Raw genomic sequence first — 19,547 nt, 5'->3', positions numbered from 1 at the left:
GGCATGAACACAGCGCCAAAGAAAACGGACGTCAGTACAAATCTTGTACTGAGTATGAGAGGCATAAACAATGACGGAAGACAACAATAATATAATGAGAACATCAATATGAAACATCTGGATCTGAATGACAATCATAAGAGAAGTAATGCATGTTGTCTTACTCATACTCATCATCATATCATATATGCATAATATGTAAGCTGCCCGTCCATATCGGAACGGTGTGATAATCAATAACAATAGCCCGCGTCCAGGCCTCCCGTGTCCGGCGTATCATCTCATGCCGCCCACTAGTGGTGTCTGCCCATGCCATCTGGCCATGGTGTATACGTGTAGCTGCCCGCCTTGGCGGTGACTGCCCGGCCAAATAGGCACGGTGTAATAGTAATATAATCATGCATGCATAAGGCTCAAGATCAACTATACTTTATCGGGGTGACGTAAGGTCGTGATCCCCCGATTGTATTATGGAGCAATTATCGACATTCTGCCTCACCTTGAAAGAAGTAGCACATAAGGTGAGTGTAAGCAATAAATAACATCTCTATCATTATGGCATCATCGTATTATATCTCTTATCTTATATAGACGTTTATAGATATAGGTTTTTTAGCTTTCTTCGGAATACATGAACTCATGAAGAGGAAAGGAATTTATGCTATAGGATTCATGCCTTTAGACGGAAAGGACTAGCCTCACATACCTTTGTCGTTTAGCTAGGCTATCGTCCACTTGATCTCCTTTGATAGCACGTCTCTACCTTCACGAGAGAATTCGAATTAGTATTAGTTAATCGACTATAAAAACGTGTCGTTATTTCTAGGGACAATTGGGCAGCGTTTCCTTTGTTTCTACTACTTTTCTCATGTCTCGTTTCAACTCCCAAACATTAACAATATCGTATCAACAATCGCCATATATATACCTTAAGCAAAATCCACCATTTTCTCCAATTTCTCCACCTTTAGTGGTTTTAGCTCATCATCGTAATTTCGCATACTTCACACCTACTCCATGGTCTATACGTCATTTATAACGTATTCACAATCATAGCACACCAACATTCCTGATCCAGCCCAGCTATCACCCAATTATGGCACTATTCACTCAATAATGGTCCATTTTCTATTTCTTGCTACAATTCAAGTGTCTTAGCTTTCCAATACTTTAAACAACATGATAAAGTCATGAAACTTTCCTTAGATGATGGTGGAATAAGTCTAGAATGGAATTCCTTTCTCTTTCACCAAACCCTACTTCACCTCCTTTGAGATTTCTTGGTTTTGATGAACTTCACTTGAGTTTCATACACTTGACTTCATGGATTTAATGTTGTTGATCTTGATGTTCCTTTGATTCTCTTGGATGAAGTGTTTTGAGAATATTCTAGAGTGTTCTTGGATTGTGGAGATGAGAAATGAAATAAAATGAGCTTAGGGTCCCTTTTTAATAACTCAAAATCTGATTTTTAATGAATAGCAGTCGGGGTGTACAGTGGTCGTAAACCACAGTTTACGGGCAGTATAACGTGGTCGTATTTAATCATATCAAAAACAGAATGGTTTGTTGAAGGTCATGATGGTTTACGGCCACAGTTTACGGGCCGTATTTCAGTTTACGGTCCGTAAACTGGGTCGTATTTTACCATTTAAGCTTTGGACAGAAAATTGAAATTTTTGGAACGTTGGAGGACGATGGCAGTATACGGTCCATAAATCACTTTACGGGCCGTATTCTGTTTTACGACCACTAGCTGAATTGAAATTCTACAACTTTCTTATTTCCAAAACATTCATGAATCGTCATTCCCTACTTAGTAAAACGTCGCACACTCATGCCCTTCGTTGGTCTATTCATTGTACATGTACGGGGACTTTTCCGAGGTGTAACAGTTAGCATGACTTATCGTTGGGACGTTCCCATACGTAGTGGCGGCGTTGTCGGCTTGCACACACACACACACACACACACACACACACACACATATATATATATATATATATATATATATATATATTGGGATGTTGTATGTAGTAGCAACCTCATCAGCTTGTATATATTATTTGGGGATGTTCCCGTACGTAGTGACAGCCTTGTCGGCTTGCGTATTATGTCATGCTTGATTGATTGTGACTCCTCAGGAGACAGGTTACCTTGATGTATATATGTGACAGTTCTGAGACGACGTTTTGCTTTTGCAAGTTTCCATATTATGTTTGGTTTCGGGTTGATTATAGCTAACAGGTACGTATACGAGTGGCCAGCTCAGGCACTAGTCATGGCCTACGGGGCTGGGTCGTGACAACTTCTCAGATAAATCTTAAACTATATGTATGACACGAAGAATTTTATAAATGAGATTTTTTTTGCTATAATAATAGAGACTATTTTCGCATAAGAAAAACATAAAATTCTTTTCCCGCTTTGAGAACTACAACAACAACAACAACAACAACAACAACACAGTGAAATCCCGCTTTGAGAACTAATAGTACATAAATTTATAATCATGATATTGATTGCATAAAAATTAGAATGTGATGAAATATTTTTTTTCGATATCTCAATATATATGACATGTTAGTATATGTTTAAATTTTTATGAGATATGTTTTATTTTTTGTTATTAGAAATTAATCATGTGTGTAATTAGTTAAATGTTGGATTGTACTGAGAAATAAAAGTGATCAACTAAAGATTAAGTGGATAACTAGTAGGGGGACACCCTTTCCACGTGTCTGCTGTCCATCATAAGAGAGACTTGGCAATTTATAAAGGCTAGGGGTGGGCCCCACATTCCAAATGAAGAAAGAAAAAGAGGGTTTCATCTTAATTGCACTTTGGAAAGTTGCTAATTTTCTTAAACAAGTCAACAACATTTCTATAATTCGTAACAGCAAAATGGTTCCATTTATAGCAAGCATCGTGATTTTTATTTATGGAAGCAACGTTTTGGTTCTTTCCAAAAGGATAGCAACAACAATTTTTACTCCAAATGCATAGTAGCAACATTTTCATTCCAAAACATAGACGCAAAGCTGTCTTTCCAAAACAGAGCAGCAATGTTTCCATTTATGTTGGGGAATCAAAGTTTTTTCATAGTGAAGTAAGGTGACGGGAAGTTTTTGTGAAGGCTACTTAAGTACAATTCTTCGTCTACGACCATCTACGAGATCGTATGAGCAATTAAGGTATGTATTTTGTTAAGAACTCACGGGACTATGATCGTAAGCCATGAGTTCAAGTCATAGTATTTGTACAAATAGTTTATAGGCTGTTTTCTTATGGTATGGAGATTGGTGGGGGTGTGGTAGCTCGTGTAGAGCTATTTTGTTGTTAAAAGAAGGTGGGGTGTGGAGTACACCATTGTATAAAGCCTCGGGAACTTGTCACTCCTTAATTGCTTGACGATATATTGGTATAGCTGTAGTGTTTGGTAGGGCTATTTTTTGTGTTGATATTAGCCCATTTAAACAGGTTGGACGTATATTCGAAGGATTGACGCGTTGTGGTCATTCGAAGATCGAATCGAGGTACGTGAGGCTATTTCTTGACTCGCCAATATGGCATGACATATGTTGTTTGTTTCGTATATTGTCACGACCCAAATTACCGATCGTGCGGGCGCCTACCTTATTATCACTAGTAGGTGAACCCTTACCCGTTAACCCATTAATCACTAGCCAATTTCAACTTCTTTAATCATTTATACTCTAACAATCAATAAATATGTGAATGAATAAATAGTCTGACCGACTCATAAATAATAAATAATATAAGTGCTGAAGTGTTAACTATTACACCCCCAAAATCTGAAAGTCATTGTACAAGGACTCTAACCAACAATGTCTAAAGAATGAAACATCTCAAATATAATAACAAATAATGTCTGGAATGAAAGTAGACATCTGGAAAGAGAGATCTTCAGGTGGCATGGCATAGATAGAAGCTCACCCTCGGATCCAATCAAGCTAACTAGCTTCAAGCTAGAGATGTTGTTAGGCCCCGTGTGTTCGTACAATTGGAAATCGAGAAATAACTATGACTCGGGTGTTAGAAGGACATAAATTAATTTTTGAGAATATGACTATGTTGGATATGGAATTATTAATGTCAAGACCTCGGGGAAGGCCGAGGGTAAATTTGGAATTTCGGAAATTAGTTTCGGGAATTACAAAACGGGACTTTCCTCGGATTGGGCCAAGAAAAATGCAATGCAAAACTAAGGCCCAAGATCAAATGGGGGCCGGCCATGGTGAGGCCCAAATCCATTTTTTAAAAGGGGCATGTGCTAAGCACATGACCCCTAAGTGGATATATATGAGGAATACTTGTATTATTCAAGGAAAAGATCATAAAATCAAGAACACCAAGAGAGAGAGGGTTCGGCCGAACCATAGAGGAAAAGAAAAGAAAAATTTTCCTAGCTTGTGTTGTGGCTTAAAAATCTTGTTCTTTACATACTTGTGAAGTACTCAAGGCCCTCTTCAACGGGGTATAATTAGTTTGGCACGAGGACGACGTTTTCGACAAGTCGGGGTTTCAAGAAAGGTATGAATTCTTACCCTCTAATGTTATAGAATTGCTATGAATGGGTTAAGGATTGGAAGTAGACGAGAATCCCGTAATTTGGTCATAAATGGAAACGTGTGGGTGTGTGTTTGTAGTAGGTTTGGCCGTGAGCCATAAATGGGAAAATTGGTGTGAATTGATCTTGTTTAAGTTGGTAGAATGTGTTGTTGTGGCCCTTATATCGTAAATGATTAATTGGTGAATGAAATTGGCTTTTAAAAAAAAAAATGATTTTGAATATTATCGGAAAGCGTATACCTTCGGTATCTTTATGTATATCAATGTATATCTTGGGTGTTATGGACTTTAAATGTGAATCTATATCGATGTTGATGAATTCGGAATGAAACTACGTGAGTTAGAATGTTCGTAAGTGCATTTTAGATGTTTTGAAGAATTTGGGAAATAATGGATTTTTATGCAATTTCGTGTATGGCATGGTTTGTAATTAGAATGTGATTGTATAAGTTTGAATGTGGGAATACATACAATTATGTAAGTATAGAATTGGAGTTGTGAAAGTTTGAATGAAAAGTTGCCAACTTAAGAAGTCATGAAAAACTTTGAAACTAGAATGGTGTTATTGTTGTTTGTTTTGGTTGTTGATGTGTGGGCTGTTGTAGTTGGTTAATTTGAGCCGAGCTATGCCTCGGGGATGTTAGATTTATAGGGGAAGTGCTGCCGAAATTTCGGTAGGCAATTGTGAAGTTAAAGGCATTTCTAAGCCTAAGGATCTCATTTGGTAACTTTGACCATTTGCAGATTTTTGACGAAACGGGACGAGACATTTGGAAGAGCTTACGACGTCTGTGAGGTATGTAAAGCCTCCCACTCTTTCATTTGGCATATCTTAATGTGTTAGTCGAATAGGAGACCTTTCGGAGCATTTCTGCTCCTCGAAACCCGATCCACAGAAAAGTTACTATTCATTCAATTCTATTGAAGCCTAAAGGCTCCAATTTGGCTAGAATGCCACTATTCGTCCGAAACCTATTGAAATGTGGTCGGGTAACCTAGAAATGATTATGTATGACCCTTGGCATATAACTGCTCATAAAGATATGTTCGTCACCTCATTTCAACTCGAGGTGGGTCCGCTACCCCAAAAATGCCCGATTTGCCCTTCGGGCCACCTTTGAGAACAAGTTGAACGTACTACTTCTGATCTTTGGAACATCCTCCTACGGGGTATGTTTGGACTATTCGATGCGCTAATCTATGTTCTGAACTATATGGACCATTTTGGAAACGTTTTGCAAAATGAAACTTTATGTCGGCTAAGTACTCGACTACTTGTATTTTAAAATGACTTATGAGTTCACTTTGCTTTGAAAGACTATTTTGAAATACGATTTGCATTTGTTTGCTCACGACTCCGCTCGTGCCTTAGTATGACTTCGTTCACCGGTTCCCGGGCCGGTTTTGATTCGTGCGCTGTATGATAAATTCGGCAGTATGCTGTGTTACGGTTCCCGAGGCTTCGCCATAGGGCCCGGTTCCGTTTGGAGTTATGCTGTGATATGGCTCGGGATGCGATACGCTCACCGATGATTATGATTATGTTCGGGGATGTACGGAGATTTGAAACCTTCCGGTGATCTTCCGCAGTAGGCTTCACCTATTTCTTTCTCGGAGTACTCTTGCTAGATCCGGAGTCCACTCTTGGTACAGACTCCTCCACTTTGTATATACTTTGTACATTTGACGGTTTGGGTACGGCGGGGCCCTGTCTCGCCATATGTTATGTTTTGAATTCGTAGAGGCCTGTAGTCATCTGTGTGGGGCGAGGGTCCTATGTGTATGTTGTCTGATTTTGTTTTCGGGTCTTAAAGCGGTCTGTTTGATATGATGGCCCCAAATGGCCCTTCTGTATATATTTGCATTTTGACCGGCGATGCCTATTTCCGCCGCTTTGTTTGAGTTTGATTTGATACGACCGCTTAAGACGTATTTTCGATATAAATTATGTTTGATATAACTTTTGAAAAATTCTGAAATAAGTTTGGATTCGGAAATGAATATGCGATTTGGTCTGGGTACCCAGGTAGGGTGTCAGTCGCGGCCCACGGGGCTGGGTCGTGACAAAAGTGGTATCAGAGCGGTTTGTCCTTGGAATGTCTACAGGCCGTGTCTCGTAGAGTCTTGTTTATCGATGTGTTGTGCACCACATCTATAAACGGGAAGCTACAGGGCATTTAGGACGTTACTCTCTTTGTAATCTTAGATCGTGCGATAGAGCTGTGCTATTAGGATGATGTTGATCTGACTCGCCTTCGTGTTTGCAGTGATGCCTCCGAAGAAGGCAACGGCGGCCCAGAAGGGCAAGGCGAGGATTGGAGAGGCTAGCCAGGCACAGCGAGCTACCCGGGCTCGTGTTTATGATTTGCCTGAGGATGTGCCACAGTCTGAGGGGTCTGCTACACCCCCACCAGTACAGCCTGCGAGTTCGGGAGTTTCTGCTATGTGGCCCTCCAGAGTTCTTCGGGTCTAAGCCCGACGAGGACCCCCATGACTTTATTCGGGGGATGCGACGCTCACTGGACCTAGTCAGGGCTTCTGAGACCGAGTCGGTTGAGCTGGCGTCGCACAGGCTTCGAGATGTGGCTACCCACTGGTATGAGACTTGGGAGCTGTCTAGGGGAGAGGGTGCCCCTCCAGCCACTTGGGATCAGTTTGTGACAGCATTCACCCGCCACTTTTTGCCACCAGAGTTGCGGCGGGCACGGGCTGATCGATTTTTACGTCTGCAGCAGAGGGGTCGGAGTGTTCGCGAGTATAGCCTTGAGTTTGATTCTCTGGCCCGATATGCACCGGCCGTGGTAGCAGATATGTCCGATCGGATGCACCGCTATGTTATGGGATTGGACCGGTATTTGGTAGACAGTTGTATGGCCGTGTCACTGCAGACAGACATGGATATTTCTCGGCTTCAGGCCTATGCGATGGGTATGGAGGACCGTCGCAGATCTGATCCTGCTGGCAGAGATAGAGACAGGAGGCCGCCCAAGAGGGCTAGATCCGCGGGTTATTCAGCAGATTCTCGAGGCGGACAGCCTCAGCAGCAGCAGCAGTCTGATAGATATTTCCCTCCTTCCGGCCGGGGTACTCAGTCAGGTAGCCGGAGATTCGACAGTATGGGATCGTCTGGGGCCGGTCAGGGCTCCAGAGTGGCAGGATCGCAGGTATCCAGGGGTCCCAGTCAGGCCAGACCACCTAGACCCCGTTGTCCACATTGCGGGAAGTCTCATCCCGGGGAGTGTTACCGAGCGACGGGAGCTTGTTTTACTTGTGGCGGTCAGGGCCACTTTATGAGAGACTGCCCATTGGCCAGTGGTTCGGGTAATGCGGCTCAGCAGACAGGGTCAGCCGCCGGTTCTTCCTCTGTTCCATCTGTTGCACGCCCCGGAGGGCGGGGTATTCCAGCACCGGCAGGGCGCGGTCGAGGCCGCGGTGGCGCTTCAGGTTCTAGCGGTCCCTCGAACCGCATATATGCTTTGGCCAGCCGCCAGGATCAGGAGGCTTCGCCAAACGTTGTCACAGGTACATTACTGGTTTTCTCCAGATCTGTATATGCATTGATTGACCCTGGCTCTACTTTATCATATATTTCCCCGCTCGTTGCTAGTAAGATTGGGATCGTGTCTGAGCCTATAGAGCCATTCGAGGTAGCTACGCCAGTTGGGGATTTTATTGTAGCGAGACAGATCTATAGGGATTGTTCTGTGACCATTTATGATCGTACCACTAAGGCTGATTTGGTAGAGCTAGACATGTTTGAGTTTGACGTCATTATGGGTATGGACTGGTTGTCTTCCTGTTATGCTAATGTCGACTGCCAGAAAAAGGTAGTCCGTTTCCAGTTTCCGGGGGAACCAGTTATAGAGTGGTTCGGATCGACTGCATCGCCGAGGGGTAAGTTTATTTCATACCTCAAGGCTAAGAAGATGATCCAGAAGGGTTATATCTATCATTTGGTCCGTGTGCACGATACTGCAGCGGAGGTACCTACCTTTCAGTCTGTCCCGGTCGTCAGTGAGTTTCCAGATGTTTTTCCTGACGAGCTTCCTGGCCTTCCGCCGGAGCGGGAGATTGATTTTTCTATTGAGTTGATGCCGGATACGCAGCCTATATCTATTCCTCCCTACAGGATGGCACCAGCTGAGTTGAAGGAGTTGAAGGAGCAGCTGAAAGATTTGCTGGATAAGGGTTTTATCAGGCCCAGCACGTCACCCTGGGGAGCGCCGGTATTATTTGTCAGAAAGAAGGATGGGTCGTTGCGGATGTGTATTGACTACCGGCAACTGAATAAGGTGACTATTAAGAATAAATATCCCCTTCCCCGGATTGATGACTTGTTTGATCAGCTGCAGGGTGCTAGACACTTCTCCAAGATAGATCTGCGCTCAGGCTATCACCAGGTGCGAGTACGGGAGTCTGATATCCCGAAGACTGCTTTCAGGACCCGGTACGGGCATTATGAGTTCAGAGTTATGTCTTTCGGGCTGACTAATGCTCCAGCGGTGTTTATGGATTTGATGAACCGGGTATTTCGGCCTTTCCTGGATATGTTTGTTATAGTATTTATTGATGATATCCTGATTTACTCGCGATCAGCCGAGGAGCATTCAGATCATTTGCGGACGGTACTTGGCATTCTCCGTCAGCATAAGTTATATGCTAAATTCTCTAAATGCGAGTTTTGGTTGACTTCTGTGGCATTCTTGGGTCATATTGTCGGCGCAGACGGTATTCGGGTCGATACGCAGAAGATTGAGGCTGTGCAGAATTGGCCCAGGCCTACTACACCGACTGAGGTGCGCAGCTTTCTGGGATTGGCTGGGTATTATCGCAGGTTTGTGGAGGACTTCTCTTCTATTGCAGCACCACTGACGAGGCTTACCCAGAAAGCAGCAAAATTCCAGTGGTCAGATGCCTGCGAGCGCAGCTTTCAGATGCTGAAGGAGAGATTGATTACAGCGCCAGTTTTGGCTCTGCCAGAGGGATCTGATGGGTACGTTGTATATTGTGACGCCTCTGGTATTGGGATAGGGTGCGTATTGATGCAGCACGGTCGAGTTATAGCCTATGCTTCCCGGCAGCTCAGACCGCACGAGAAGAACTATCCCACTCATGATCTTGAGTTGGCCGCGGTGATTCATGCCTTGAAGATTTGGCGGCATTATTTATATGGGGTCCACGTTGATATCTATACGGACCATAAGAGCCTTCAGTATATTTTTAAGCAGAAGGAGCTAAACTTGCGGCAGCGGAGGTGGCTGGAGCTACTAAAGGATTACGATGTTGATATTCTGTACCATCCAGGGAAAGCCAACGTGGTAGCTGATGCGCTTAGCCGCAAGTCCGTAGGCAGCCTAGCGGATGTCCCATCTGATAAGAGAGATCTGGTTCGTGATATTCATCAGCTGGCCAGCCTCGGAGTCCGTTTGATAGATTCTGGAGATTCTGGGGTTTCTGTTCGCCCGGTTGCTGAGTCATCTATTATTCAGGAGGTAAAGCAGCGCCAGTTTGAGGATCCTATTTTGATTCAGTACAGAGAGGCGGCCCTTAATAAGACAAAGACCCAGTTTGAGATCTCACCTGAGGGAGTATTATTGTACGACGGCAGGTTCTGTGTACCGGACGTTGCGGGCTTACGACGGCAGATTATGGGCGAGGCACATTGTGCCCGGTATTCTGTTCATCCTGGTTCCACTAAGATGTATCGGGATCTTCGGTGTTTGTATTGGTGGGACGGCATGAAGAAAGACATTGCTGAATTTGTTAGTCAATGCCCGAACTGTCAGCAAGTCAAGGTTGAACATCAGAAGCCCGGTGGGTTGCTACAGGAGATGGAGATTCCAGCCTGGAAATGGGAGATGATTAATATGGACTTCATTGTTGGGTTGCCGCGTACTCTACGCAGGTATGACTCCATTTGGGTTATTGTGGACAGGCTGACGAAATCAGCCCATTTCCTTCCGGTCCGGACCACATTTTCGGCTGAGGACTATGCCAGATTATATATCAGAGAGATAGTCAGACTTCACGGGGTCCCTATATCTATTATCACTGACCGAGGTGCTCAGTTCACAGCTAATTTTTGGAGGTCATTTCAGGAGGGATTAGGGACCCAGGTGACCCTCAGTACAGCATTTCATCCTCAGACCGACGGCCAGGCTGAGCGCACTATTCAGACGCTCGAGGATATGTTACGGGCCTGTGTTATTGACTTCAGGGGCAGCTGGGATGATCATTTGCCGCTTATAGAGTTTGCCTACAATAACAGTTATCACTCCAGCATTCAGATGGCCCCGTATGAGGCCCTTTATGGCAGGAGATGCAGATCTCCTATTGGCTGGTTTGACGTGGGCGAGACTAAGCTGATTGGGCCAGATGTGATCCAGGAGGCTGTAGATAAGGTGAAGCTTATTCGGGAGCGACTGTTAGCTGCCCAGAGTCGACAGAAAGCTTATGCTGATAAACGGCGTCGACCGTTGGAGTTTCAGAGTGGTGACTGGGTATTCCTGAAGGTTTCGCCTATGAAGGGCGTTATGAGATTTGGCAGGAAGGGCAAGCTGAGTCCGCGGTACATCGGGCCATACCAGATTGTTCGGAGGATTGGCGCAGTCGCCTACGAGCTAGACTTGCCATCCGATTTGGAGTCCGTGCACCCGGTGTTTCATGTGTCTATGCTGCGGAAGTGTATTGGTGACCCTTCCAGGATATTCCCAGTAGATGATCTTCAGGTGACGGAGCAGCTATCTTATGACGAGCAGCCGGTATCTATTCTGGATCGTCAGGTGAGGAGATTGCGCACTAAGGAGGTGCCTTCGGTCAAGGTTCTGTGGCGCAATAACAACCGTGAAGAGATGACTTGGGAGGCAGAGGATGAGATGAAGAAGACATTTCCCCATTTATTCCCTACGCCTCCTGTAATCTAAACTTTTGTATTTGTTGTACCAATGAACGGATGGACCATGTGTGCTATTTGTATATAAAATGGTTTTCCCGTTATGCTTGTGAGCCTTTATAAGATTTATTTAACATTCGGGGACGAATGTTCCTAAGGGGGGGAGAATGTTAGGCCCCGTGTGTTCGTACAATTGGAAATCGAGAAATAACTATGACTCGGGTGTTAGAAGGACATAAATTAATTTTTGAGAATATGACTATGTTGGATATGGAATTATTAATGTCAAGACCTCGGGGAAGGCCGAGGGTAAATTTGGAATTTCGGAAATTAGTTTCGGGAATTACAAAACGGGACTTTCCTCGGATTGGGCCAAGAAAAATGCAATGCAAAACTAAGGCCCAAGATCAAATGGGGGCCGGCCATGGTGAGGCCCAAATCCATTTTTTAAAAGGGGCATGTGCTAAGCACATGACCCCTAAGTGGATATATATGAGGAATACTTGTATTATTCAAGGAAAAGATCATAAAATCAAGAACACCAAGAGAGAGAGGGTTCGGCCGAACCATAGAGGAAAAGAAAAGAAAAATTTTCCTAGCTTGTGTTGTGGCTTAAAAATCTTGTTCTTTACATACTTGTGAAGTACTCAAGGCCCTCTTCAACGGGGTATAATTAGTTTGGCACGAGGACGACGTTTTCGACAAGTCGGGGTTTCAAGAAAGGTATGAATTCTTACCCTCTAATGTTATAGAATTGCTATGAATGGGTTAAGGATTGGAAGTAGACGAGAATCCCGTAATTTGGTCATAAATGGAAACGTGTGGGTGTGTGTTTGTAGTAGGTTTGGCCGTGAGCCATAAATGGGAAAATTGGTGTGAATTGATCTTGTTTAAGTTGGTAGAATGTGTTGTTGTGGCCCTTATATCGTAAATGATTAATTGGTGAATGAAATTGGCTTTTAAAAAAAAAAAATGATTTTGAATATTATCGGAAAGCGTATACCTTCGGTATCTTTATGTATATCAATGTATATCTTGGGTGTTATGGACTTTAAATGTGAATCTATATCGATGTTGATGAATTCGGAATGAAACTACGTGAGTTAGAATGTTCGTAAGTGCATTTTAGATGTTTTGAAGAATTTGGGAAATAATGGATTTTTATGCAATTTCGTGTATGGCATGGTTTGTAATTAGAATGTGATTGTATAAGTTTGAATGTGGGAATACATACAATTATGTAAGTATAGAATTGGAGTTGTGAAAGTTTGAATGAAAAGTTGCCAACTTAAGAAGTCATGAAAAACTTTGAAACTAGAATGGTGTTATTGTTGTTTGTTTTGGTTGTTGATGTGTGGGCTGTTGTAGTTGGTTAATTTGAGCCGAGCTATGCCTCGGGGATGTTAGATTTATAGGGGAAGTGCTGCCGAAATTTCGGTAGGCAATTGTGAAGTTAAAGGCATTTCTAAGCCTAAGGATCTCATTTGGTAACTTTGACCATTTGCAGATTTTTGACGAAACGGGACGAGACATTTGGAAGAGCTTACGACGTCTGTGAGGTATGTAAAGCCTCCCACTCTTTCATTTGGCATATCTTAATGTGTCAGTCGAATAGGAGACCTTTCGGAGCATTTCTGCTCCTCGAAACCCGATCCACAGAAAAGTTACTATTCATTCAATTCTATTGAAGCCTAAAGGCTCCAATTTGGCTAGAATGCCACTATTCGTCCGAAACCTATTGAAATGTGGTCGGGTAACCTAGAAATGATTATGTATGACCCTTGGCATATAACTGCTCATAAAGATATGTTCGTCACCTCATTTCAACTCGAGGTGGGTCCGCTACCCCAAAAATGCCCGATTTGCCCTTCGGGCCACCTTTGAGAACAAGTTGAACGTACTACTTCTGATCTTTGGAACATCCTCCTACGGGGTATGTTTGGACTATTCGATGCGCTAATCTATGTTCTGAACTATATGGACCATTTTGGAAACGTTTTGCAAAATGAAACTTTATGTCGGCTAAGTACTCGACTACTTGTATTTTAAAATGACTTATGAGTTCACTTTGCTTTGAAAGACTATTTTGAAATACGATTTGCATTTGTTTGCTCACGACTCCGCTCGTGCCTTAGTATGACTTCGTTCACCGGTTCCCGGGCCGGTTTTGATTCGTGCGCTGTATGATAAATTCGGCAGTATGCTGTGTTACGGTTCCCGAGGCTTCGCCATAGGGCCCGGTTCCGTTTGGAGTTATGCTGTGATATGGCTCGGGATGCGATACGCTCACCGATGATTATGATTATGTTCGGGGATGTACGGAGATTTGAAACCTTCCGGTGATCTTCCGCAGTAGGCTTCACCTATTTCTTTCTCGGAGTACTCTTGCTAGATCCGGAGTCCACTCTTGGTACAGACTCCTCCACTTTGTATATACTTTGTACATTTGACGGTTTGGGTACGGCGGGGCCCTGTCTCGCCATATGTTATGTTTTGAATTCGTAGAGGCCTGTAGTCATCTGTGTGGGGCGAGGGTCCTATGTGTATGTTGTCTGATTTTGTTTTCGGGTCTTAAAGCGGTCTGTTTGATATGATGGCCCCAAATGGCCCTTCTGTATATATTTGCATTTTGACCGGCGATGCCTATTTCCGCCGCTTTGTTTGAGTTTGATTTGATACGACCGCTTAAGACGTATTTTCGATATAAATTATGTTTGATATAACTTTTGAAAAATTCTGAAATAAGTTTGGATTCGGAAATGAATATGCGATTTGGTCTGGGTACCCAGGTAGGGTGTCAGTCGCGGCCCACGGGGCTGGGTCGTGACAGATGTGGTCTGGATGGAATCTCTAGAACACAATCTGCACTCAAAAAGGGTGCAACAAGGTAGTATCAGTACAAATACTATGTACCGGTGAGCATCATAGGCCGACTAAGATTAGTTCACGTATATAAGCATAAAATCCACAAGATAAACAGATAGGCACTTAATACTCAAATTCAAGTCACAGAATATCCTATAACTGAGTCACAGCCTAAGATGAAGCTTCTAACCACTAGTCTATCAAGTCTCAACAATTTCATTTGATAATCACAAGTCCAAGTTCCGACCTTATGTAGAGTCACCAATCCACAATTTAACTCAGTCAATGATCATATTTATATCACAATAGACATTCAACATCCATACCAAAATCAGAACCAAGCGAGCATAAAATAATGCAGAATAAAATGTAATGACGTGCAATGCAAAATATGATGATGTGCATTGCAATGCAATGCAATGCACTGGCAAAATACCTCACTCCTCAATCACTCATCACTCGTGTACACATGCTTTGGTGTCTTTGCCCAATAGTCATGACCTGTAGTGGACCCATGGTGTCCATGTACCCGTTGCGGTGTGCAACCCGAGCCAACCATAGGCCACATCGTCAATCCCTGTCAAATGTGCCTTTTCACTCGCAGGCCACATCATCACCTCCTGTCAAATGTGATTTTTCGTTTGTATAGTAACACTATAACATCACTCTCAATGATCAATTTATCAAGTACCATGTATCAAATAGTATCACAACTTCAACACGACGATTATATTAACTTCTTCACTAATTTCACATCACAATGTATGTCTCTGTCACGACCCAGCCCCGTGGGCCGCGACTGGTGCCCTTCCGGGACACCCCAAACGAACTCACACCCAAATCATCGCAATCAGACTCGTCCAAACTCAACGTACGTTATTCGAACTCAACATCGTAATCAGATATCTACCGAACACTTATCCTAAGCAGTCGCCCGTACAGATCAGACAAATCACAAATCAGAAGGGAGGCGGAATATACATCGCCAAATTTCACACACACACATCAGAGGGGTGGCGGAAGGTACATCGCCCCCAAATGTATACACACACATACAAACTCAGAGGCCGACTTGGCCATAGTAGCGTACGGGCCACTTAAGATCGTACAACAGACTCACATGCAAACACACCGGACCCACGACCCACAAATCTGACTATAGGCCTCTAGACAAAACAGAACATAAGAACATAGGACGGGACAGGGCCCCGCCGTACCCACTCATCCAAATATACAGAATACAGACACAAACAAAGATATGTACCAAAGTAGGCTCCGGATCAAAGGGGAGCTCTCCAACACAGCAGAATGAGTAGCCTAAACTGGAGGACCACCCAAACGAGCTTCTGTACCTGCGGGCATGAAACACAGTCCCCGAAGAAACGGGGGTCAGTACGGGAGAAGTACTGAGTATGTAAAGCAGAAGGTACAGAAATCACAAACACAGCTGGAGTCAGAAAGAACCAGCACACCAACATCGCAAACAAAGCAAACCTGTGCGGGAGGCGAACGTACAAATGCAAATCAAATCATGTATGGGGTTTAGGAACGTGGTCACCCCCCGACGCTGGTGCCACAACACATCATAACTCCAGAAGGTTTCAAATCTCCGTACAATCTCCAGACACATCATATGACACACACATCATATCATCAGAACGTATCAAATGCCATATCACATCATAACTCCATAAACGGTAACCGGCCCTATGGCGAGGCCTCGGAAACCGTAACACATCATAACTCCCGAATATATTATAGTGCGCACGATCACAAAGTCGGCCCGGGTACCGACGAACGAAATCATAGCAGACAGCACGAACAGAGTAGTGCAGAAATCATATGCATATCAAAAATAATTTGTCGGACTTAACATATAGTTTACGTAGAGGTATATACTGACGCCCGAAGGATCGGAGTAGGAATCAGACTGATCAAAGTATGCGTATAAAAGTTACGAAGTTCCAAACTGCCAAATTCGCAAGAAAGCTGTTCATAAGTCATTTTCCGAAAATCTCACATCATTCAAAGTATAGAACGTACATTAATGGCATAGGAAGTTTCAAACACATCCTTGGGTCCTAAACAGACGGTTGCGGATCATAACGGGACACAAACGAATCAAACAAACCGAATAACGGGAGCCTCGGGGCTCGCGGGCCCACCTCGAGTCAAATTGAGGTGGCGGACACAAATCACAGACTTTCGGCTCCATAGAGCCGTCTACAAAAGTTTCGAAGAGTTTCGGACACAACAGCACAAGTTATGGAGGTACGAACATTCTTTTAACCAAATGTGACAAAGAGGGTTCAATCGCGCTGAGTGAATAGTGCTCGAACTTGAACCTCGATTTCCAAGAGTAGGATTATTCCCGAGGGGCCGATCTTAACCTAGTATATCTAGGACATGCCAAAAGAATGATAGGTAGGCTTTACATACCTGGTTGGCGCCTTACGCTCCTCAAATCGCAATTCCCGTTTCGTCCAGAAACTGCAAATGGTCACTTTTACCAGTTACTATTCATGGGAGTTAGCATTTTCATCTTTGGGGCTATACTTGGCTACCGAAATTTCGGCAGCATTTCCCCTATAAATCTAACATCCCCGAGACTTGGCTCGGCTCAAAATACAACAACAACAACAACCCAAACATCATTACACAATACAAACCACAATCAAACCACACTAGCTTCAAAATTTCACCTTAATACATAAGTTGGTAATCCTATATTCAAACTTCACAATTCTAACTCATGTCCACATTATTGTATTCATTCATTCAAGATTATTCCACCACATAACATACAAGTTCCAAACCATATACAAAGTTTCTCAAAATCCATTTCTTTCCCTAATTCATTTCAACCACCAAAAGTTACGACGAATATTCTAACTTGCGTCGTTTCATTCCAAATTCATCAACATCAACTATAAATCATATTTAAAGTCCTTAGTATCATAAATATACTATGATATATACAAATATACCAAAGGTATACACTTTCCGATAACGTCCGAAATTATTTTCTAGCACCAACTCAATTCTTTAATCGATCCTTTACGACATAAAGATCACAACAACACATTATTCAAACTAAACAGGATAAAATTCTTATGCCTTGCACTACATGGGACTCACGGCCAAACACACCCTTTTATATACACACACACCATGCACAAACACAACCTCATCCCACAATCTTCACACTAATCCAATCACTAACACATATATATCCATTTCATAACATTAAAACATAAAAATCTTACCTTTTTCTTGAATTTCCGACTTGTCGCAAACGTCGCTCTTTCTCCAAACTACTTGTATCACGTCGGAGAGCGTCTTGAGTACTCCACAACTATGTAAAACTTGAGATTTTTGGATCAACAATCAAGCTTGGAAATTTTTCTTTCTTTTTCTCTCTAGTGGCCGAAACCCCTCTTTCTTTATGTTCTTGATTTTTTTGATCTATTTTCTTGATAATTACCAAGTGTGCTTGATATATATCCACTCATAGGTCATGTGCATAGCACATGACCTTAATGAAATGGGCTTGGGCTTGCCCCCCCCCCCCCCCTCCTTGGCCGGCCTCTTCAAGGACTTGGGCTTCAATTCCTTGTTGTCCAAACTTGGCCCAATTCGTGAAATGTCCCGTTTGGTAATTCCCGGACCTAATTTCTAAAATTCCAAATTTACCCTCGGCCTTCCCCGAGGTCTTGACATCAATGATTCCATAATCAACATGAGCATAGCAACTTGAATCAAATTATTTCCTCAACACACACAAGTCTTATTTATTTTCTTGATTTCCCGTTACACGAAAATACGGGACATAACAGTCTCAACGTATTCTAGTTCATTAGTATGTATGGACTATGAACAATTAGCAATATCAATGTCAAACACAAGGCACCATGCCACAAGTCTTTCATGAATCGTTTCCGAACCATTTCCACCATGTATGAGTGTATGAATTCATAAATGAATGTAAACATGGTAAATCAATGCAAACTAATAAAGCAATAGTGAAAGTACGGGTCACAAAGCCACAAGTCATATCAAGACTTAGATCAACTCAACCATGAAATGAATCATACAAACCGTCTCAACCAACATAAGAGTCTATGTCCCTCTTTACTTCCACCTATAGCAAGTACGCCTCACAACTAAGTCTTGTATCGCCAAGATGCTCCATTTTTCTATATATTATCATCAACAGTAAATCATATATCAAGTTTTAACCTACGTACTGTCATAAGTTTATATCACAATTGAAGTCTAAACTCATTATGCTTCCTTTCTCCGATGATATGTGTCATAATAAGAGAGAACTGAGTACAACACGACAATTTAGGTAATAAGTATAACCACAATAACAGGACAGCGAGCCACCATCAACAACAATCAACCTAATAGAAATCCATCCCGAATCACCACAGAATGAATACAACTAAACTTCATATATCAGTACATAAAGTAATGGCGACGAGCCCAAAAAATTAGAAGTCATACCAAGCTAACTAATATCCAACGAAAACACCATGTTCAAAAACCTAATCATGCTTTCTCCTGTCAATTCTACACAATACGTACATTTTGCTAATCAAAGTCTAACTAAAGTAAATCGTAACCTACCTCGAGTTCAGACCATGAGCCACGAACTACTCCACACGAGCCTTCTATTTTCGAAGTGCCTCAGAACGGTCAAAGTCTACAATATGATGCTAAGTAAGCAACAGACCATGTATTTAAACAAGAACAATAATTTGGGGAAGAAGACCCACATACTTCTACCCTTTTCAATGGACATGTCATAACTTCTATCTCTACAATCATTAACCTTCAATTCATGGGTTTCTAATCAATTTTACCCTTCCAAATAGATTTTAGGACAAAGTTTCCATTTTTATTAGAACCCTAACTATCAACATGCAATTTCAACCATAAGAATTCAAATTCCCTTCCTAGAAAGTGATAATATATACTCCTAGATGATTAATAAACAACAAAATCAACAACCCATCAATTATTTAAGGGTTTGCTAATTCTAGGGTTCTAGGATTTTCATCCACCATTGATGGACCTTAAACTAATCATGGAACTTGAAGAATAAATGAAAAGGAACAAATAAAGGTGGGTACTTACCCTCAAGGTGCTTTCACCAATAAATGGAATGAAGTTTTCCTCTTTCTCTCTTGAA

The sequence above is a fragment of the Lycium barbarum genome, chromosome 8 (assembly GCF_019175385.1).
Source record: "Lycium barbarum isolate Lr01 chromosome 8, ASM1917538v2, whole genome shotgun sequence".
Classification (NCBI taxonomy): domain Eukaryota; kingdom Viridiplantae; phylum Streptophyta; class Magnoliopsida; order Solanales; family Solanaceae; genus Lycium; species Lycium barbarum.
This window is presented reverse-complemented; position numbering follows the sequence as displayed.